Source organism: Oncorhynchus clarkii, chromosome 10 (assembly GCF_045791955.1).
Source record: "Oncorhynchus clarkii lewisi isolate Uvic-CL-2024 chromosome 10, UVic_Ocla_1.0, whole genome shotgun sequence".
Taxonomy (NCBI): Eukaryota; Metazoa; Chordata; class Actinopteri; order Salmoniformes; family Salmonidae; genus Oncorhynchus; species Oncorhynchus clarkii.
In genome coordinates this window covers 26,936,428-26,959,301 of record NC_092156.1, presented here as the reverse complement: position 1 = coordinate 26,959,301, position 22,874 = coordinate 26,936,428, and the positions used below count along the sequence as shown (strand labels likewise).

The following is a 22,874-nucleotide window of genomic DNA, read 5'->3' as shown; positions in this document are numbered from 1 at the left end:
TTACGATCCCATAGAATGCATTGACAGAGTAATTAATTCTGATTGGGAAATAATACAGAGGAATTTAAAATTCCTTTAACATCCATGGTACTGAAATATTAACTACATTGATTTATTTACATTAGGCATTCTACATGTGGCAAAGTCACCAATAGATGTTTTTCTGACATCTATAGTAGTCTTATTGTGAGGTGAATCCATGCTCCAAGCCACCTGTTGTGTGATCCAGCTACACCTTAATCCCAAATGATTGCACTGCCCAGTCACTTCTTCCCAAATTAGGCACAGTCTAATTTCATCTTCACACAATGCTGGTACTGAGTTGTTCAGTGTAGGAAGACATGCTGTGGCTCTGTGTGCGTGGATTCTGGCAATGACCATTACACATTGAATTAGCTGTTTTTGAGACCAAAGGGAGCCAATGGACTTGGGCAGAGATGGTATTGTGTATTCAGATCCTGTAGCCCGCCAAGGGGGCTATGCATTATTAAACACCTGGGCCATGTGCTACATGCATCTGACTAGTGACGGGGTTTGAGAAAAACCCTTTAGTGGAGTCGAATCATCACACAGACATTTGACTCAAAAAGCATACTAGCGTGGGTGGACATAAAAACACTGCACTGATTGTACATTATAGTGCCACACAAGTCCTATCAGTTGTTTGAGATTTATCATGACCATTGGTTTAGGCAATTGGTGCCTTGCCCAGTCTGAAAACCTCTAGATACTTCTTGAGGGTCTCTCGTAGATGGTAGAACAGCCACAGTATAAAGTCATGAGATGATCCAGTTTGTAGTGTACACTTTTATGGTGGTCAGACTGGCCATGACCAGTACTTGGTTAGAATATAATGCTTCCATGTTGTCTGGATAATATCCGTAAGCCTACTTTTCAGTCAGCTATTACATTTTCAGTGATTGTTGAAGATTCCATTTGACCACTTGACATATTATGTAACATCTGCCAGTGCCAGCATTGATGGCTCTCTCTCTGAGTGTGTTGCTAATGCAGATGGAGCTGGAGTTAAAGAGCGAGTCGGCAGAATGGCGGGCTGTGAGAAGGCATGTCCTCCCTCACCAGAGGGGAGGTATTGGAGTCGGCAGAATGGCGGGCTGTGAGAAGGCATGTCCTCCCTCACCAGAGGGGAGGTATTGGAGTCGGCAGAATGGCGGGCTGTGAGAAGGCATGTCCTCCCTCACCAGAGGGTGCTGTATTGCTGCCCCCTCTTTCTGTCTCTCCCTCTCTCTGTGTGTGTGGAGGGTGTTTGCTTGTGAGTGTATATTTGTGTGTCGAGGTCGTGTAGGCGAATGGAGATAACGTGGTGTCAGTGTGGGCTGATGGCTGTAATGACTATGGTGTAGCAGCATGGAGGCGCAAACCATTGACTGCCTTCCCTGTGCCCTCCCAAAGCCCATGTGTAGGAGCAGGATGAGTGTGCCATGGTGAACACTAACCCACTATTTCCATGGGGACTATTAGATTCATCATCCTCCACCTCCCTTATGAAAATTGATACCTCTCTGGTTGTCAACTCTCAAGTGGCCTGTACATTGTTTTTTTCATGGAAGAAAGAATCATATGTGCCTTACTAGTACTCAGATCATGATTACATTTTGAAGATTTTATTATAAAATACATACCTTGAGAAAATCTCACAAACTCAAATTATTCTGTTAATGCAAATAGTTAAATTAGCATTATTAGTTTGTTACTATTTATGAGTAAATTCTAAATCCAACATGCTGGTAGTTCTAGATAAGCAGTGTTTACAATGGCATCAATAGCCTTTCTCTGGAAATTGTGTTTTGCTCCTATTTGCTGGATGCCTTTGGAATGATATAATCTGATCTACCTTATGCTGCTTTCCTGCTCGTTCACTAGCCTTGATGTCTTGATGCCATTAAAGGCATCAGAATCCTGGCATGCCAGGCTAGTTTTAAGGTGATGTTCATGAAGGATAATATTCTGCAGCTGGCTAATGCTTCTCAACAGCATTATTGAGGTAAGTGGGAATGGGAGATGAGTGGACATCTGTATGGGTGGAATGATGTATGGACTGATTCAAGCTGTATGACAGCAAAGGCGCTTATGTCAATAATTAGCATTTCCCATCTATGTATACAAACGTCGTCATTGATCCGTGTGACTTCAATCACAAGGGTCTGTCTGAGTGAATTGTATTTAGGCCCTGATTTATAATCAGGTTTAGATCTTGTCTCTTACAGTGTAGATTTATGATATTTATGGACAGCTGTCATACAAAAACACTATTCGGTAATCGACCATCGGCGTTATGTGAACATGTTTTTTGTCCATACTTTTAAAGTCCAAATATTTAGTAATATTTTATTCTTCCCATCAGGGGCAATTTAGAAGGGATCTTCAGAGCAATTAGCCTATCCTCCGCGTACTTTGGTATTTTTATGATTTATCATACTTAATTTGATAGCAGCAGCCCTCTCCATGGATCCAGGTCCCCATTATTAGTCTGTTTAATTAAACCGTAACCTTTCCCCTCCCTTTATTGTTCCAGTGGCATTAATGAACCGTCGTCAAATCTTCCATATGCCCCATGAATTCAAACAATGAGATATGACAGCATACAGGGGAGGTGAACTTTGAACCATGACCCTGTGCCCACATCCTGAACCTTCCCAAGAATCCTCTCTAGGAGAGGAATTAAAAATTAGTGCTTTTTAGGACTCATTGCATCCACCTCCAGCTGCCAAGGCCTCTGTGATAATGATAGCCCTTTCTTCACGATTCTCCCAGAGAGAGCCCCTCCCCTTCCTTCTTTTTGAGGATCAATTGGATCATCACAGACATCTTTTTTGCTGGCTGCGAAGATTTATTTGCTTTGTTGTTGACAAGATTAGCTGGTAGGCATGTCAAATGTGGAAGTTGCCAATAAAACATTTTTTATTTGTTTTTCAGGCAATTTGCAGATTGTCGCCGATACGTTCTAGATGCTTTTTCTATATCCACATTTGAAAATGTATTAATTTCTGCTATGTTAATATTTCCTTGTCTCTGTACCTTCAGGGGAAGGAGACTGAGGAAGAGGATGATGTGGCAGTCGACATGGAAAAATATTGATTTATGGATGAGTTCTTTGTACAGGTAAGCCCCAGATTTCTGTTTAGTATGTGTGCATGCTATGTGAGCGATGAGTGCTCTCTGTATGTACACCATTGAGATGAATGCAAAGTCTGCACAGGCACTGCACAACTAAATCTGAATTTCAGAGGTCCAATAAATTATTCAAAACATTGTTCATATCAACCTTTTCATATCTCTGCTGAAATCCTTTTCTTTTAGTTAAGAGCTCCCATTAACTTCATATTCGTAAAGTTACTAACAGGTTAGATAACAAAGTGTTGAAGCAACGTTTGGCTTGCCTTCCCCTCCCACCATTTTGCATTTTACTCTTTCACCCAGTTTTAATCCTAACCTAGACAGTTGACGACTGTGGGCCAGATCTGGTTGTTTGGTGGCACATGTATGGCTCCGTGTCGGCACAGTAACTTGTGTCATATGGGCAAGCTCTGACTTGAGGTATGTGGCCCTATTATAAGCCCGTAGTTGCTGGGCCATTTTTGGTATGGAATGTGAGCCTCATGCATCCACCTTGCTGGGCAGGTCTGGCTTTTTCATGGTGAACATCTGGCGTTTAGAATCCTGGCATGGAGTTGACCCACTAGCTACTCTTAAGCTGACAGTCCCCAAAATCGGCACTAGAATTACTTTTTTTTTTTAAATGTATATGTTTACATTACTTATTTTATTGATTTCCCTATGTTTTATAAGTCAGAAGATAGCCATCCATACCTTTCTAGGACTATGTCAACGTCCTCTGTCGAATAAATGTTTATTCGCCTCCCTCTGGTGGTTGGCTGCATGATTACATCCATTTATTTCACTTCACTGCAACATTACATCAAAGGGGCGGTCCTTAGAAAAACATTAATCCTGCTTGACTGCTTCACAGCACAGACATGGCAAAGCAATCGCTGACTTTGTCTCGAACAGGCAGATCTAAATACATAACTTTCATAGCTCTACGATAAAGAATGCAACGTACACACTTCCTTATTAAAGTAAAGAAGTAATTTTGTGTCGGTGGTAGACACATTGCATATGCAGAACGGCAAATTCGAGCCTTTTACATAGCCCTTCTCTCCTTGTCTATATGAGGGACACACTGTTCAAATGGCCCAAATGTTAATTTAGATGTTCACAAATGTAACAGATTTTGACACTCCCTAATGTCATATGTTTGGTATAAAGAAGGTTCAATATTTTGGGTATATATTTCTAAAACAGATTATAACTATATGGAAATATTAGAAAGTATGAAAAGGCTTATTCATTTATCATAACATATTTGAATACATTTTATTATACTTTTTTGTTTACTAGATCATATAGGTTGAAATGTTTTAACATTTTTCTCAGACATAGATAAACAATTCCAGGTGAAAGTCAGACCATAGCTTTCTAGGGGGGAAAACATTAATACAATATTGCCCTCTTGTTAGATTGATGACTAAAACCACAGCGACACAGTGCAAAACGGCTGTCAGTTCAACTGGTTTTAAGGTATGGCAACCACAACTGACCTACTTGTTTTTCTTCACCATCACACCTGTAAGTATTGCTGACTCTGAGTTGAGGATGTCTACTGCAATTCAGCTGGAGTTGATCCAGTTTCTAACACTAGCTACTTTCATAGTTGAACAGGCCCTTATTATGTGTGAAGCAGCAGGGTTGTCGTATTCGTGCTCAGCCTTTGAGCTCTGAAGTCAACACATTTTAGTGTAGGCAACGTCTTCGGCTCCCAATTGCAGGCTTTTCAAGTTTAAAAATCATCAAGCCATCAAACATAAGTCGCTATGGTTCAACTCCTTTCCATGTTCCGAAGACAATGCATTCTCAATTAACAGACCTGAACTGTAAGGTACTGGGTGTCGTGAGTGTGAAGTCAAGCGCAGGACAACAGAGTTCAATATAGTGCTCTTTTAATGCACACACGGTGAACCACGGCCACCCCACTAAACACTGGGTGCTCAAAACAAAATGCCCCAGACACGGGGAACGAAAACAGTCCAGCACTATATACAAACATAAACCAACACGTTATTCTGTATCAAACACCAGGGTTACAATAATCAGTCCCGCACAAAGAAACGGGCTGGCCGGCTGACAAATAAAGCCCAACTAATTACAACGAACTCAAAACAGGTGTAATCTATAAACGCATGAGGGGGAGAAAAATAATCAGTGGCAGCTAGTAGGCCGGCGACGACGACCGCCGAGCACCACCCGAACGGGAAGGGGAGCCACCTTCGGTCGGAGTCGCTCCCGCAGCGCGCCGACACCGGCCTCGAGGTCGACCCGGAGGACGAGGCGCAGGGCGATCCGGATGGGGGCGATGGAAATCCCTCAACATTGACGGATCCAAAATGTCCACCAGTACCCAGCACCTCTCCTCCGGAACGTACCCCTCCCAGTCCACAAGGTACTGCAGGCCCCTCACCCGGCGTCTCAAGTCCAGAATGGCCCGTATCGTGTAGGCCGGGGACCCCTCGATGTCCAGAGGGGGAGGAGGGACCTCCAGCACCTCACCGTCCTGCAGGGGACCAGCTACCACCGGCCTGAGGAGAGACACATGAAACGAGGGGTTAATACGATAATAGGAAGGGAGTTGTAATCGATAACACACCTCGTTTATTCTCCTCAGGACTTTGAAGGGCCCTACACACTGTGGCCCCAGCTTCTGGCAGGGCAAGCGGAGGGGCAGGTTTCGGGTCGAGAGCCAGACCCTGTCCCCTGGTACAAACACGGGGGCCTCACTGCGGTGGCGGTCAGCCCTCCTTTTCTGCCGTCCACTAGCTTGTTGTTGGGATTCCTGGACGGCCCTCCAGGTCTCTTTGGAGCGCTGCACCCATTCCTCCACCGCAGGAGCCTCGGTCTGGCTCGGATGCCATGGTGCCAGGACCGGCTGGTACCCCAACACACACTTGCCCACTCCCCTGGCCGGTCCTGGCAATACGACCGCAGAAACCTTCCCACTTCCTGGTTCACTCTCTCCACCTGCCCATTACTCTCGGGGTGATAACCAGAGGTCAGGCTGACCGAGACCCCCAGACGCTCCATGAACGCCCTCCATACTCGGGACGTGAACTGGGGGCCCCGATCAGAAACGATGTCCTCCGGCACCCCGTAGTGCCGGAAGACGTGGGTGAATAATGCCTCCGCAGTCTGTAGGGCTGTAGGGATACCGGGCAACGGGAGGAGAAGGCAGGACTTAGAGAACCGATCCACAATCACCAGAACCGTAGTGACGGGGGAAGATCGGTCAGGAAATCTACGGATAGATGAGACCATGGCCGTTGTGGAACGGGGAGGGGTTGTAACTTCCCTCTAGGAAGGTTCCTAGGAGCATTACTCTGGGTGCATACCGAACAGGAGGAGACATAAACCCTAACGTCCCTAGCCAAGGTAGGCCACCAATACCTCCCCCGAAGGCTCCCCACTGTCCTCGCCACCCCATGGTGACCCGAGGAGGGTAGGACGTGAGCCCACCGAATCAGTTTGTCCCGAACACCAAGCGGCACGTACTTCCACCCCGCCGGACACTGAGGAGGCGCGGGTTCCGCCCGTAACGCCCGTTCGATGTCCGAATCCACCTCCCATACCACTGGTGCTATCAGCCTCGAGGCGGGAAGGATGGGAGTAGGTTCGGTGGACCAATCCTCCGTGTCGTAAAGGCGGGACAGTGCGTCCGCCTTTACGTTCTGGGAGCCCGGTCTATAAGATAACGTAAACCGGAATCGGGTGAAGAACATGGCCCACCTTGCCTGATGTGGGTTCAGTCTCCTAGCTGCCCTAATATACTCTAGATTCTCGTGGTCGGTCCAGAGGAGAAAGGGGTGCTTAGCCCCCTCAAGCCAGTGTCTCCACACCTTCAGAGCCCTGACCACCGCTAACAACTCCCGGTCCCCCACATCATAGTTACACTCCGCTGGGCTGAGCTTCCTCGAGAAAAAAGTGCAGGGGCGGAGTTTTGGTGGCGTACCCGAGCACTGTGATAGCACGGCACCCACCCCAGCCTCGGACGCGTCCACCTCCACTATGAATGCTAGAGAGGGGTACGGATGTGCCAACACGGGTGCATGCGTGATCAGCGCCTTCAACCTGTTGAAAGCTCTGTCCGTCTCTGCTGACCACCGCAACCGCACCGGGCCCCCCTTCAGCAGTGAGGTAATGGGAGCCGCTACCTGGCCAAAACCCCGGATAAACCTCCGGTAGTAGTTGGCAAAACCCAAAAACCGCTGCACCTCTTTTACCGTGGTCGAATTCGGCCAATTACGCACGGCCTTAATGCGGTCACCCTCCATCACCACCCCCGAGGTGGAAATGCGATAACCCAGGAAGGAGACGGCTCGTTTGCAGAACACACACTTCTCAGCCTTGACGTATAGGTCATGCTCCAGCAGTCTACCAAGCACCTTGCATACCAGAGACACATGCGCTCCTTAGATCCATTTTTGAGAAGAACTGCGCTCCGTGAAATGATTCCACCGCCGTAGCGATGAGAGGTAGTGGGTAACTAAACCCCACTGTGATGGCATTTAGACCTCTATAATCAATACACGGACGCAAACCTCCCTCCTTTTTCTTCACAAAAAATAAACTTGAGGAGACGGGTGAGATGGAGGGCCGAATGTACCCCTGTCCCAGAGACTCCGTGACATATGTCTCCATAGCCAACGTCTCCTCTTGGGACAATGGGTACACGTGACTCTTGGGAAGCGCAGCGTTTACCTGGTACAATGATACACTGAAGGACAGTCACACAAATTTCAAATACAACGATATAAAACAATACAACAAAAAAATCCCCTCATGGTCCCCACCATTCCATGAAATTTTGTTTAATCTTTTTTGAAAGGTAATTTTGCTGTTTGCTTGAGTAATTGGTGAGGGAAGGGAGTTCCATACGATAATGGCTCTGTATAGTACTGTGCGTTGCCGTGAATTTGTTTTGGACTTGGGTACTGTGAAGAGACATCTGGTGGCATGTCTTGTGGGTAATATATGAGTGTCTGAGCTGAATGTTATTCAATTATGCAGACAATCAGGAATTTTCATTACAGTAATAATCATAAAACTAGAAGAGAAGCAGTTCATCTCTCGTCAACCCTCAACCAGGAAAAGCTGGCATGCATGTTGTTGATGTTAGTTCTGTATGTGTAGTTGTTGGCAAGGCGTGCTGCTCTGTTTTTGAGCCAGTTGCAGCTTTACTAGGTCTTTCTTTGCTGCACCTTACCCTATTACTGGACAGTAATCAACATGGGACAAAACCAGAGCCTGAACAACTAGTACAGTTGATTTTTGTGTGAAAACACAGAACATATTTTTATAACCGACATATCCCTCCCCATCGTCACCACAACTTTGTCAATATGACTTGCCTACTTGGGCTCCCGATTGGGACAACAGTCTAAGGCACTGCATCTCAGTGCCAGAGGTGTCACAACAGAAACCCGTATGGAGCTGTGCTCTGCCTGCTGACATAACCAGGCGGTAAATTATACTGAACAAAAATATAAACGCAACATGTAAAGTGTTGGTCCCTTGTTTAAAATTGTCCATGCGCACAAAAAGCTTATTTCTCTCAAATTTTTCAAGATAACCCATCCACCTGACACGTGTGGCAAATTAAGAAGATGATTCAACAATGATCATTACACAGGTGTACCTTGTGCTGGGGACAAAAAAGGCGACTCTAAAATGCCACAGATGTCTAAAGTTTTGAGGGAACGTCCAATTAGAATGCTGATTGCAGAAATGTCCACCAGAGCTGTTGCCAGATAATTTAATGTTAATTTCTCTACCATAAGCTGCCTCCAACGCCATTTTAGAGAATTTGGAGGTACATCCAACTGGCCTCACAACCGAAGACCATGTGTGACCACTCCGGCCCAGGACCTCCACATCCAGCCAATAATCTGTACACAATTCCTGGTAGCTGAAAATGTACCAGTTCCTCCATGGCTTGCATACGCACCAGATATGTCACCCATTGAGCATGTTTGGGATGTTCTGGATCAACGTGTATAACAGGGTGTTCCGGTTCTTGCTAATATCCAGCAACTTCTCACAGCCATTGAAGAAGAGTGGACAACATTCCACAGGCCACAATCAACAGCCTGATCAACTCTATACAAAAGGAGGTGTCATGCTGCGTGAGGCATATGTAGGTCACACCAGATACTGACTGGTTTTATGATCCACGTGCCTTTTTTTTTTAAGGTATCTTTTGTGGCTCCCAAGTGGCGCAGCGGTCTAAGCTGCTGCATCTCAGTGCTTGAGGCGTCACTACAGACACCCTAGTTCAATTCCAGGCAGTATTACAACCGGTCGTGATTGAGAGTCCCATAGGGCGGCTCACAGTTGGCCCAGCGTCGTTCGGGTTTGGCCAGTGTAGGCCGTCATTGTAAATAAGAATTTGTTCCTAACTGACTTGCCTAGTTAAATTTAAGGTTCAATTTAAAATCTGTGACCAACAGATGCATATCTGTATTCCCAGTCATGTGAAATCCATAGATTAGGGCATAATGAATACATTTTAATTTACTGATTTCCTTATGAACTGTAACTCAGTAAAATTGTTGCATTTTATATTTTTGTTCAGTGTAGTCAATAGACCAAACAAAATTAGATTTTCAAACCTCTCTGCCAATAGCAGCTTGTTTTCAGTTTTAGCCTCCCCAGTCAGACTACTCCCACAGTCCTAGCAAAAGTATTGCTTGAGAAATTGCTCTTTGCTAAGAAGCTATTTTTGTTTCTTTGTTTTAAATGGTTACAATCATGCAGTTTTCCTCACAGAAGTGACTTCTGTCCTCTTTATGAAATTATCTACTTTACCCTGTACAGTGCCTTGCGAAAGTATTCGGCCCCCTTGAACTTTGCGACCTTTTGCCACATTTCAGGCTTCAAACATAAAGATATAAAACTGTAGTTTTTTGTGAAGAATCAACAACAAGTGGGACACAATCATGAAGTGGAACGACATTTATTGGATATTTCAAACTTTTTTAACAAATCAAAAACTGAAAAATTGGGCGTGCAAAATTATTCAGCCCCTTTACTTTCAGTGCAGCAAACTCTCTCCAGAAGTTCAGTGAGGATTTCTGAATGATCCAATGTTGACCTAAATTACTAATGATGATAAATACAATCCACCTGTGTGTAATCAAGTCTCCGTATAAATGCACCTGCACTGTGATAGTCTCAGAGGTCCGTTAAAAGCACAGAGAGCATCATGAAGAACAAGGAACACACCAGGCAGGTCCGAGATACTGTTGTGAAGAAGTTTAAAGCCGGATTTGGATACAAAAAGATTTCCCAAGCTTTAAACATCCCAAGGAGCACTGTGCAAGCGATAATATTGAAATGAAAGGAGTATCAGCCACTGCAAATCTACCAAGACCTGGCCGTCCCTCTAAACTTTCAGCTCATACAAGGAGAAGACTGATCAGAGATGCAGCCAAGAGGCCCATGATCACTCTGGATGAACTGCAGAGATCTACAGCTGAGGTGGGAGACTCTGTCCATAGGACAACAATCAGTCGTATATTGCACAAATCTGGCCTTTATGGAAGAGTGGCAAGAAAGCCATTTCTTAAAGATATCCATAAAAAGTGTTGGTTAAAGTTTGCCACAAGCCACCTGGGAGACACACCAAACATGTGGAAGAAGGTGCTCTGGTCAGATGAAACCAAAATTGAACTTTTTGGCAACAATGCAAAACGTTATGTTTGGCGTAAAAGCAACACCCTGAACACACCATCCCCACTGTCAAACATGGTGGTGGCAGCATCATGGTTTGGGCCTGCTTTTCTTCAGCAGGGACAGGGAAGATGGTTAAAATTGATGGGAAGATGGATGGAGCCAAATACAGGACCATTCTGGAAGAAAACCTGATGGAGTCCTGAGACTGGGACGGAGATTTGTCTTTCAACAAGACAATGATCCAAAACATAAAGCGAAATCTACAATGAAATGGTTCAAAAATAAACATATCCAGGTGTTAGAATGGCCAAGTCAAAGTCCAGACCTGAATCCAATCGAGAATCTGTGGAAAGAACTGAAAACTGCTGTTCACAAATGCTCTCCATCCAACCTCACTGAGCTCGAGCTGTTTTGCAAGGAGGAATGGAAAAAAATGTCAGTCTCTCGATGTGCAAAACTGATAGAGACATACCCCAAGCGACTTACAGCTGTAATCGCAGCAAAAGGTGGCGCTACAAAGTATTAACTTAAGGGGGCTGAATAATTTTGCACGCCCAATTTTTCAGTTTTTGATTTGTTAAAAAAGTTTGAAATATCCAATAAATGTCGTTCCACTTCATGATTGTGTCCCACTTGTTGTTGATTCTTCACAAAAAAATCCAGTTTTATATCTTTATGTTTGAAGCCTGAAATGTGGCAAAAGGTCGCAAAGTTCAAGGGGGCCGAATACTTTCGCAAGGCACTGTATATAACAAAAATGACCATATACACTGATTGTTTAAATCAGAACTATTGCTGACTGTGAACCTGAACAATAAAATGTTTTATATATTGTAAGCCCAATATAGCCAGATGAGCAGGTTGGTTAGTGCCCGAATCTAGGCACAGTGCTCACTTTGAGTAGTGATATTGCCTGGGGTTGTCAACACAGTTATGTCCTCTTCTTCAGTGTCGAACTGAATGTATCAGTTGTCTCAAAAGATGAGACAAATTTTCGGAAAGTATGAAGAATGTAATATGAGCAAAACATTTTAGAGAACATTTGAATCCATTTTCTGATGAATGCTACGTTTGGATTGGTTTGGGGTCCGGGGACCGATACACTTGTAACTTAAACATTTGAATCGGTGCCAATGCATATGAGTGAATTGTTACATCACTTTTAAAAATGACTTGATAATGAGATAAAAATTGCTGCATTGGACCTTTTAAGAGAAGGTCATGGCTATGTTGGGAAAAACAGAAACTCGTATGTTGCAATCAATCGGGTTGACCTGAATAGGACAAATGTGAAACAGGATTTTCGTGAATAAATCAATTATTCAGATGTTTTTACTGTTTCTCTCAACAGAAACGAAGGCAGAGTTGGAACAGCTGATGACAGACATAAAGAAGTTTGCGAACAAAGTGCGCTCCAAGTTAAAAAGTATGTTGAAAGCACCACCACTGTTTATAGAATCTGGCTGAAGCTTATGTCACATTTAAAGGTAGAATATTCAGGCAAATTCATTATTTTGTATAGAGAGGGGAGAGAAAAACAGAGAAACCGAACTAAACCTGGTTCTTCATTAATTAGACCATCTGAATAAATGGTAGTGGTACTGGTAGATTGATTTTTCTTCTCTCTCTCCATTCCCTACAGGCATTGGACAGTCCATAGAGCATGAGGAGGCTTTAAACAGGTCATCTGCAGATCTGAGCATACTTAAGACACAGGTGGGTTATGGTGTGTATATAGCAGGGAATTTCAAAACTGAGTCTGGAGTTTTCAGGATCGGAGTTGCCATCCCTGTTGTACTGTATGTATAAGTCTAGTTATTATTGGAAAGCATTAACTATTGATGGACAATGTAACATCCTGCATTATTCTCTGTCAGCATTCCACGTTGTCTCGGAAGTTTGTGGAGGTGATGTCGGCATACAACACCACGCAGTCGGACTACCGGGAACGCTGCAAGGATGTCTCCGCATCCAGAGACAACTGGAGATCTGTGAGTGTGCTCTGTGAGTGTTTGTGTGTTCCTGATATTCTCTTATCAGAAATTGTGCTACAGTATTGTGCATGATAACATTACAGACTACATAGTTACACACCGCATGAATGGGTTGATTTGTTTTGGTTTTATTTGCCCAGTTTTGTTTGTCTATTTATTTGTCTACTGTTCCCCCAACGCATGTAAACTCTGCAAAAAAAGAAACGTCCCTTTTTTTAGGACCCTGTCTTTCAAAGATAATTCGTGAAAATCCAAATAACTTCACAGATCCTCATTGTAAAGGGTTTAAACACTGTTTCCCATGCTTGTTCAATGAACCATAAACAATTAATGAACATGCACCTGTGGAACAGTCTTTAAGACACTAACAGTTTACAGACGGTAGGCAATTAAGATCACAGTTATGAAAACTTAGGACACTAAAGAGGCCTTTCTACTGACTCTGAAAAACACCAAAAGAAAGATGCCCAGAGTTCTTGCTCATCTGCATGAACGTGCCTTAGGCATGCTGCAAGGAGGCATGAGGTCTGCAGATGTGACCAGGGCAATAAATTGCCATGTCCGTACTGTGAGACACCTAAGACAGCGCTACAGGGAGACCGGAGGGACACGGTTTCACGGTTTTGTCTCACCAGGGGTGATGGTCGGATTCGCGTTTATTGTTGAAGGAATGAGAGTTACACCGAGGCCTGTACTCTGGAGCGGGATTGATTTGGAGGTGGAGGGTCCGTCATGGCCTGGGGCGGAGTGTCACAGCATCATCGGACTGAGCTTGCTGTCATTGCAAGCAATCTCATCGCTGTGCGTTACAGGGAAGACATCCTCCTCCCTCATGCGGTACCCTTCCTGCAGGCTCATCCTGACATGACCCTCCAGCAAGACAATGCCAACAGCCATACTGCTCGTTCTGTGCGTGATTTCCTGCAAGATAGGAATGTCAGTGTTCTTTGATTTTGACCCCCCCTTTTTTCAGGGACTAATTATTCAATTTCTGTTAGGCACATGTCTGTGGAACATGTTCAGTTTATGTCTCAGTTGTTGAATCTTGTTATGTTCATACAAATATTTACACATGTTAAGTTTGCTGAAAATAAACGCAGTTGACAGTGAGAGGACGTTTCTTTTTTTGCTGAGTTTAATTATAGTTAGATCTAGTGTTTTGAGTTTCCACTTCTTCAGGTGGTGAATTAGCACTAGTTGAATTAGGCCTAGATATATAATATTAGCAAACAGAAGGAAGATGTATTTTTTTCTCTCTCTATTGAACAAAAAAATAGAAAATTGACTGCAAAATAACTAAAATATCATAATTGTCAACCCAAAATTCATGACAGTCACTGGATTAGGTTGCATAATATCACAATACTCTCTCAGTAGTCTATTACACGTCTTAATAAAGCATTGTGATTGACTTTAGAACGACTTCATAAGACTCAAATGTATTCTATTGTGTGACGCTGCAGAATGTTTTTATCGGGGCTGCGATTCCTAATGTTTGGTTGAGGTGTAAAGGTGAGGTGTAACTGTATGCTAATTTATTAGCATATATTTATGTAGAATTGATCTGTCCACATGCATAATTTGAGGAAATGTATAATGCTTAATAGAAGGCAGGTGGATAATGTCAACTTTAGGGCTGTGTTACGGATACAGGTATCCTGTGTCTGTGTGTATCCTGTGTGTGTTTCTTTTCTCTCCTTCTCCCCTCACAGGTAAAAATCATCACTCCCCAATCAGTCAACAATCAACCCATCAATCAGAAGACACACCTCCTCCTGTTTCCTACCCTATCACAGTTCCTTCCCCATGGTTTAAAAACCACATCATTTGTTTGTTCAAGAGCTCAATCTTTGTAATGCCATGTTGGTAGATAGCTGTTCTTTGTAGATTTCAGGAGAGCTCAATCTTTGTAATGCCATGTTGGTAGATAGCTGTTCTTTGTAGATTTCAGAAGAGCTCAATCTTTGTAATGCCATGTTGGTAGATAGCTGTTCTTTGTAGATTTCAGAAGAGCTCAATCTTTGTAATGCCATGTTAGTAGATAGCTGTTCTTGATAGATTTCAGTAGCACAATCTCTTTGTAAATGCCATGTATGTAGATCTCTCTCTTTGTGTATTAATTAACCTCTTCTTTTGTTTGAGCACCTCCAAATCACTTTGTCATCTCCTGTGAGTATTGTTTTGGTTATGGTGTTTGTTTGTTGCTGGTGGGAAAAAGGGGGAAACCAAGACAAGTCGCCCATGGGTATACACTACCCGTAGGTAAACTTTGTTAACACACACTAGTTAGAACTGGACGGACCACCCACTGTATTTTGGTTAGTTAGTTAGCTGTTGTTGAAATAGGCTAGTCTAGCTTAGGGGTGTTTTGAATACTTATTGTTTCTTTCCTTGGGTCCAGCTCAGCCCCTTTTCCCTGCTTCCCCCCCATTACCGTGTGTTTATAAATAAACCCTGAGTTTGACGGTATTTCGGTTGTCGTGGTTATTTCGTTCACTTTTACTTTGTCACTATTATAATTTACATGAGTTATGTTACGGGTCTCACTACCATCCCCCCTAGACTGTCGGGCCAAAAGGGATTCGTAACAGGCTGTGTAGTCAACTTTCAACAGGACAACCGATTTGGTGACGTGTAAAATTGAGAAATCAAGCCAACTCTCCAGACATTGATCCGGTTAGTTTAGAAAGCCTTCATGGGAAGTAAACAATGTGAGGAGGCCGACGACATCATTTCAGTCTTTTATTTAAATATTCTTGTTGAAATTAATTTCTCCACTCACTCATGTAGTTTAGACTGCGTTTAATAAACCTTGGAGCTATCATAGAAAAAAATGTTTGGTATTCTCTGGAGGTGTGTGTGTCGCACTGTAATTTCAGCTCCAGATACGGTAGTGAGGAGATGACACACATAGCAAAATGAAGCAGAGTGAAGCAGAATGGGGAGAAATTGAATGAAATTATTAGAGATGTAGAGACCAGCTCCTCTTGGGTTCTCCAACTCTTGCGGTTAAATAATTATCCTCTCTTTTTCTTGGGCCTTGGTCCTTCACCTTAAACACATCATGGTGTTATGGATTATTTATTTTGATGTAACCTTTATTTAGCTAGGCATGCTGGTCCAATTGTGCGCCGCCCTTTGCAACTCCCAATCACGGCCATATGTGATACAGCCTGGATTTGAACCAGGGACAGGAGTGACACCTCTTGCGCTGAGATGCAGTACCTTAGACCGCTGCGCCACTCGGGAGCCCATGCTGTTGCTTATGCTGTTGGCCGCCTAACATGAACGTGTATTGATATTTACAACTTCATATGAATCAAACTGCCCAAATGTGTTTGTTCGTTTGTCTCAAGAAGATATGCAATTGCTAGCCTGTGTTTCAAGTGTGTGTGTGTGTGTGTGTGTGTGTGTTCATGGCTCCCGGGTGAGCCGCAGATGTGCTGCAGCCAAGAAGTGCTTGCGGCGCTGAGTCAATATTGAACCAGGCGGAGCGTAAACGGAAACCCTGCACAGTCATACACAGTCATAACACAGACATAGCTATAACACGGACATAGTTATATGGGTTGCCATGGAATGTGTTACTTTGTCCTTGCCAATCAGGAATGAGTCATTCATGACACTCACTACCCCCAATGGCAATTAGTGAAAGGGTGCACTCATAACTTAGCCGGACCAAGAGGTTAGGACTTGCAGATTAACATGTTGGAAAAAATATAATAATGTCACTACTCGCACCCTCCTAAACCTTTAGGTTTATAAATTGACAAATTTGCCAAACCGGCGACGTGAGTTGTTCAGCCTTTCTTGAAGAAGTGCTGCACATGGTCCGAATACGCAGTGGAAAGAGAGAGCCACTGTTATTTAGTATGGCAATGGCTGAGGTTTGATGGATTCAAAAGTGGGAGGACAGAATGACACTGGGAGGGAGGCAGAGGTCTTATTTCAGGCCTTATGTCTGTATGTGTGTATGCGTGCCAGCACAAGTGTGTGTCTTTGTACGCATCTGTGTGGCCATCGCATGGTGTGGCCTTTTTCCAGCACTCTGATGAATTGTTGTCACTAGCTGCCAGTAGATGATCACCCCACTGTAAAGCTTCACCATTTATCTGCCACAGCACTCAGACAGCAATTGAATCACAGGGTCGGTCACTAAGGTTACAGAAGGAAGAGTGGATTAGGCCCCCCGATTGCCAACAAATGCACGATATATCCCGAACACATTTCTGTGCCTTGCTAGCAGGCATAGGAAATCTGTGGAACGACAGGGAAGCAATGTTGCGTGTGCATACTTTATTTCAAATAGTGATGCTGTTAACTTAATCTGTCAGTAATACAACCATTTTAGAACTCTACAACAGGTTCCCCTGGATTCCTGTTTGGATGAATTCAATCACTAAGACACATTTACTGAGTGAAACAAAAAAGACCATACCGTATTCATCAAAAGGAATGTGTAATGCATTTGGGTGGCAGTAGCCTAGAGGTTAGAGAGGCGGACCTTGAGCAAGCCACTTAATTGCACACAAGACCCAGGCAACACAAATATAGGAATGGAACTGAATTGGCAGCTAATTCCATGTATCATTTCCTGCCGTTGTGCCCTTGAGTAAGGCACTTTTTGCACACAATTCCTCTCCATCTAGGGATGCTGCACTGCTGCTGACCTTCTGCCTCTCAGCGTGTGTGTGTTTTGGGAAAGGAAAAGGCAAATTTCCATTCTAACCAATGGACAAAGTCCTATTCTATTAGGAATATATAATATATTTTTTTTTATGAATGCTTATAGCAAATGTTATTAATAGGTAATAGGAGGCACCATAAACTCATTACGCCAAGGTAGTTCATAAACTATTATATGATTTTTCAGTCCCATCTTAGCTTTTTCAAACAGGAAATCTGTGACATACTGCTGTTGGAACAGGCTGCGTGGGTCTCCCATCAGGGACTGGGTTCGGCAAAGATGGAAAAAGGCAGAGATAGAAACAGGCAGATGAGAGACTAGCCTGTGATTAATCCTACACTGACGCCTCTTTCTCTCTCTTGCTCTCTTTCTATCTGCACCTCACCTCCCCAGCCCATTTGCCTTGATGGCGTTGTGGGCGCCCACTCTCTGCCATTGTGATTAGTGACGAGAGAGTGTGCGCGCGCACACACAGCAGCCCTGAGAAGGCTGCTTTAGCCTGTCACAATGACAGGCCCATGCCACCTTGTAGGCAGCCCATCGACATGTCTTGGGAGAAGGAAAATGAGATATAACACTGTGTTGGGGGATGTGTGTGTTCGTTAAATTGTGTGGGTGTGTGTGTCTGTGTTGGGTGGCCAACATGTTTAACTTTTTACTTAGTTAGCTAAAATATATTCGCTGTGTCTTTCTCAATTATCGTTGGCCATTCCCAGTTGGATCACTTTGAGATGTGTTGCTGTTTCAAAATGTATAGTCTTCTATTGTGCTACATATACCCAATTGCTGTTGGTTACAGGTTGGTTGTTGGAGACCAACTCAATGGATTGTGTTTGTTATTGTAGCTGGTAGGAACACAACTAATGAGGAACTAGAGAGCATGCTGGAGAGTGACAATCCTGCCATCTTCACATCAGGGGTGAGTGACCACACACACACGCAACGAGCCAATACACAGGCAATTACATACAATTTTCTGAGAAAATCATACACAATAGAAGACCAGATATCTAGAAGACAAGACATCTCTCTGTTGGCGAGGTGTGGCATTCCAACTGAGTATGCCACACCTACAAGGGGGAGAACTTGAGTGGGTATGAGTGTGTGATGACACATAAACTGTGTCTCTTCTAGATCATCATGGACTCCAACATCACCCAGCAGGCCATGAATGAGATTGAGACGAGACACACTGAGATCATCAAGCTGGAGAACAGCATCAGAGAACTTCATGACATGTTCATGGATATGGCCATGCTGGTGGAGAGCCAGGTAGGACTCTATACACACTGACTGGCTAACACACGAAAATGAAGACTACACACATACCAATTAGAAAACCCTGTTAGGATCTAATTCTGAGAGTAGAAAACTCAACGGACATTATGAAAGCTTAACCAAGTTTAGTTTTCCCCAGAGGGTCAATACAGCTGCGTTGAGACAAAACATGTTTCCACCACCACAAGTGTGTATATATACTCCAATTTAGGCACTCCTCCTTCTCTCCAATCCTTACATATTTTATGGTTCGACAGGAAGACGAAGTAATAGGGTAATAAACCATTGTTTCTCCCTTAACTTCTTGGCGCATCCATCCCTTTAGCGGGATCATTTTCGTCAACATCCGCTGAATTGCAGAGCGCCAAATTCAAATAAAACAATTTGAATTACTAAAAATACTTAATTTTCATGAAATCACAAGTGCAATATACCAAAACACAGCTTAGCTTGTTGTTAATCCACCTGGTGTGTCAGATGAAAAAAAATAATCTTTACAGCGAAAGCAAACCAAGCGTTTGTTAGGACAGCTCTCTCAGCAGACAAAGCATTACAAACAGCTAGCAGCAAAGTAGATTGGTCACGAAAGTCAGAAAAGCAATAAAATTAATCGCTTACCTTTGATGATCTTCGGATGTTTGCACTCACAAGACTCCTAGTTACACAATAAATGTTTGTTTTGTTCGTTAAAGATTATTTTTATATCCAAAAACCTCCATTTGGTTGGCGTGTTTTGTTCAGTAATCCACAGGCTCGTGCAGGTCACGAATGGCAGACGAAAATTCCAAATAGTATCCGTAAAGTTCGTAGAAACATGTCAAACGTTTTTTAGAATCAATCCTCAGGTTGTTTTTACAATAAATAATCAAAAATATTTCAACCGGACGGTAGCTTTTTCAATAGGAGAGAGAGAGAAAAGGTTTGCTCCAAGCTGCTCGCACATGCAAAAATCTAAGGACACCCAGCTATCCACTGAAGCGATGTGATCATTCTCACTAATATTTCAGAATAAAAGCCTGAAACTATATCTAAAGACTGTTCCCACAATGTGTAAGCAATAGGGAAAGGAATCTAGTTGATATCCCTTTAAATGGAGGGAAGGCATGCAATGGAACAGAGAGGTTTCAGAAAAACAGCACGTCCGGGTTGGATTTTCCTCAGGTTTTCGCCTGCAATATCAGTTCTGTTATACTCACAGACCATATTTTGACAGTTTTGGAAACTTTAGAGTGTTTTCTATCCTAATCTGACAATTATATGCATATTCTAGCTTCTGGGCCTGAGAAATAGGCCGTTTCATTTGGGTACGTTTTTCATCCAAACATTAAAATACTGCCTCCTAGTCTCAAGAGGTTCTGACCTGACCTCAACCCCCTTGATGTCTAATCCAAAGATCTCCACCCGTATCACCTATAGCAATCCTGTCCCTGCCTCCTGTCTACGCAGCACATTCCAAAGCCATCTGGCTCCTACAAATACCCATTAACTTCTGATGTAAAAACCAGTCTCTATCACCCCTCAGATACTATAGTCTTACTTCTGATGTATAATGTCTCTAGGATAGCAATGTTCCAAGTTTAACCTAGAATCCAACAACCTACAACAATCTCTCTCTCTCTCTCTCTCTCTCTCTCTCTCTCTCTCTCTCTCTCTCTCTCTCTCTCTTTCTTCAATGGGCTTTATTGGCATGGGAAACATGTGTTTTAACATTGCCAAAGCAAGTGAGGTATATAATATAGAAAAGTGAAATAAGAATTAATCGTAAACATTTCACTTACAGAAGTTTCAAAACAATAAAGACATTACAAATGTCATATTATGTATATATACAGTGTTGTAACAATGTACAAATGGTTAAAGTACACAAGGGAAAATAAATATGGGTTGTATTTACAATGGTGTTTGTTTGTTTCTCTCTCTCTCTCTGTGGTTTGGGAAGGCTTAAAACAAAATAATTCAAAACAACGCTATTTTTTTTAAACCTTTATTTAACTAGGCAAGTCCGTTAAGAAGAAATTATTATTTTCAATGACTGTGGGCAGAACGACAGATTTGGACCTTGTCAGCTTGGGGGTTTGAACTTGAAACCTTCCGGTTACTAGTCCAACACTCTAACCACTAGGCTACCCTGCCGCCCCTATTACCATGAGGTATCATAAATATTCTCACGTCTTGCTTAGAGCACTTTCGTAGCCCAGTGGTCTAAGTAGCGTGTTCTGGAACCGAACATCACGAGTTCACTCCCTGTACTGGGTAATACTTTTCATTTTTTTTGTTGGTGAGAGCAGAGGAAGGCATAAATCGTTGTTTTCGGGACCTTTTCAAACATCCGATATCGCTGTCTTTTTCTAGTGATCAGTCTGTATGCAAAGCATACATAACATTTTAGATGTATAATGAACAGCCACAGTACAGGATGGGATGGAAGACCCAACTCACACAGAAGTAATGCTTTTACAGTTGTCTGTGCGATGGGGAACCGTGCCTGTCTCTTCATACTGGTCAGCCCTCTTCCAGCTCCAAACCAGACTAAACATTGGACTCATAAACGCACGGTCAAAGCGAGTATTGCCAGTATTGACGTCAATTAATCTCTAGAGACCTCTGTGGAAAGTTACTAATTCATTTCACCTTTTCTGTTTTGTTTATCTCCAGTAGCAAAAAAAAATTAATATGTAGTGTTATAGGTGGGTAAATTAAACTGTCACAAAAAAAGATGCACAAACTATGTTTACTTGCATTTTCAACCCAGGCAAACCATGCATGACCTTATGTGACCTGCTCTCATTGAGGTCCTCTATATGTATCTCTCTACCTTCATCATTGCTGCTGTGACAGAACAGCATACATCAAGCCTACTGCTCTCTGCTGGGCTACATCTACATAGGTGCAGGTCTAGGATCAGCTTACACTCTAATTCCTGACCATTACTATCTGAAGTAAAAGGCGTAACTGACCTAAGGCCAGCGTATAGGCCCGGGGCAACTTCATCATCCTGAATGACAGCCTGTACATTGTACAATATTGCCACCACTTGGTCAGATGAAATACTACAAGTCAAGGTTGAGAGAAGTCCCAATTTAAACAGGCAATTAAAGAATGACTCCAATACAGAGCTCACATATAGGGAATAAAACCCTATTCCAATACTTTCAAATACTTTCAAAATGCATCTGTGCCTAAAGCTGGGAAATGTTGTTGCATGTGTGTATTTCCTAGCTTTGTCAGTATAAGCATGCCCATGTGTGTGATTTACCTGTTGCACATAACTGTGTTTGTAATATGGTTAGTAGTAGTTCTGACAATAACATTTTCTCAATGTTTTGGTAACGCCATTTCCCCTCTACTCTTTCATGCTGCCTGAAATCCTTGTTTTATTTCTATTGACGTAATACAATAATGGTCATGCAGAAGAAAATAATGATTATTATATGTTGTGTGGTGCTTGGTATTGTTATTGCCTCCAGTGTAGGTGGTAGTTTAGCATAAATGACACATTACACACATATAGACAAACACCCTCAGACACAGACAACACACACACACCCTCAGACAACACACAAACACCTTCAGACAACACACAAACACCCTCAGACAACACACAAACACCTTCAGACAACACACAAACACCCTCAGACAACACACAAACACCCTCAGACAACACACAAACACCCTCAGACAACACACAAACACCCTCAGACAACACACAAACACCCTCAGACAACACACAAACACTCTCAGACACATGTGCGCACACACACAAACACCCTCAGACACATGTGCGCACACACACAAACACCCTCAGACACATATATATACACACACACAAACACCTTCAGACACATATACACACACACACACAAACACCCTCACACATACAGTGGGGCAAAAAAGTATTTAGTCAGCCACCAATTGTGCAAGTTCTCCCACTTAAAAAGATGAGAGGCCTGTAATTTTCATCATACGTACACTTCAACTATGACAGACAAAATGAGAAGAAAAAAATCCAGAAAATCATATTGTAGGATTTTTAATGAATTTATTTGCAAATTATGGTGGAAAATAAGTATTTGGTCACCTACAAACAAGCAAGATTTCTGGCTCTCACAGAC

At 43.0% G+C, this 22,874-nt stretch overlaps 1 pseudogene; it reads left to right on the top strand.

The window, feature by feature from the left end:
- Positions 1–1,168: 1,168 nt before the first annotated feature.
- LOC139419203 (syntaxin-1A-like) lies at positions 1,169–20,248 on the top strand (annotated as a pseudogene).
- The last annotated feature ends 2,626 nt before the right edge of the window (positions 20,249–22,874 follow it).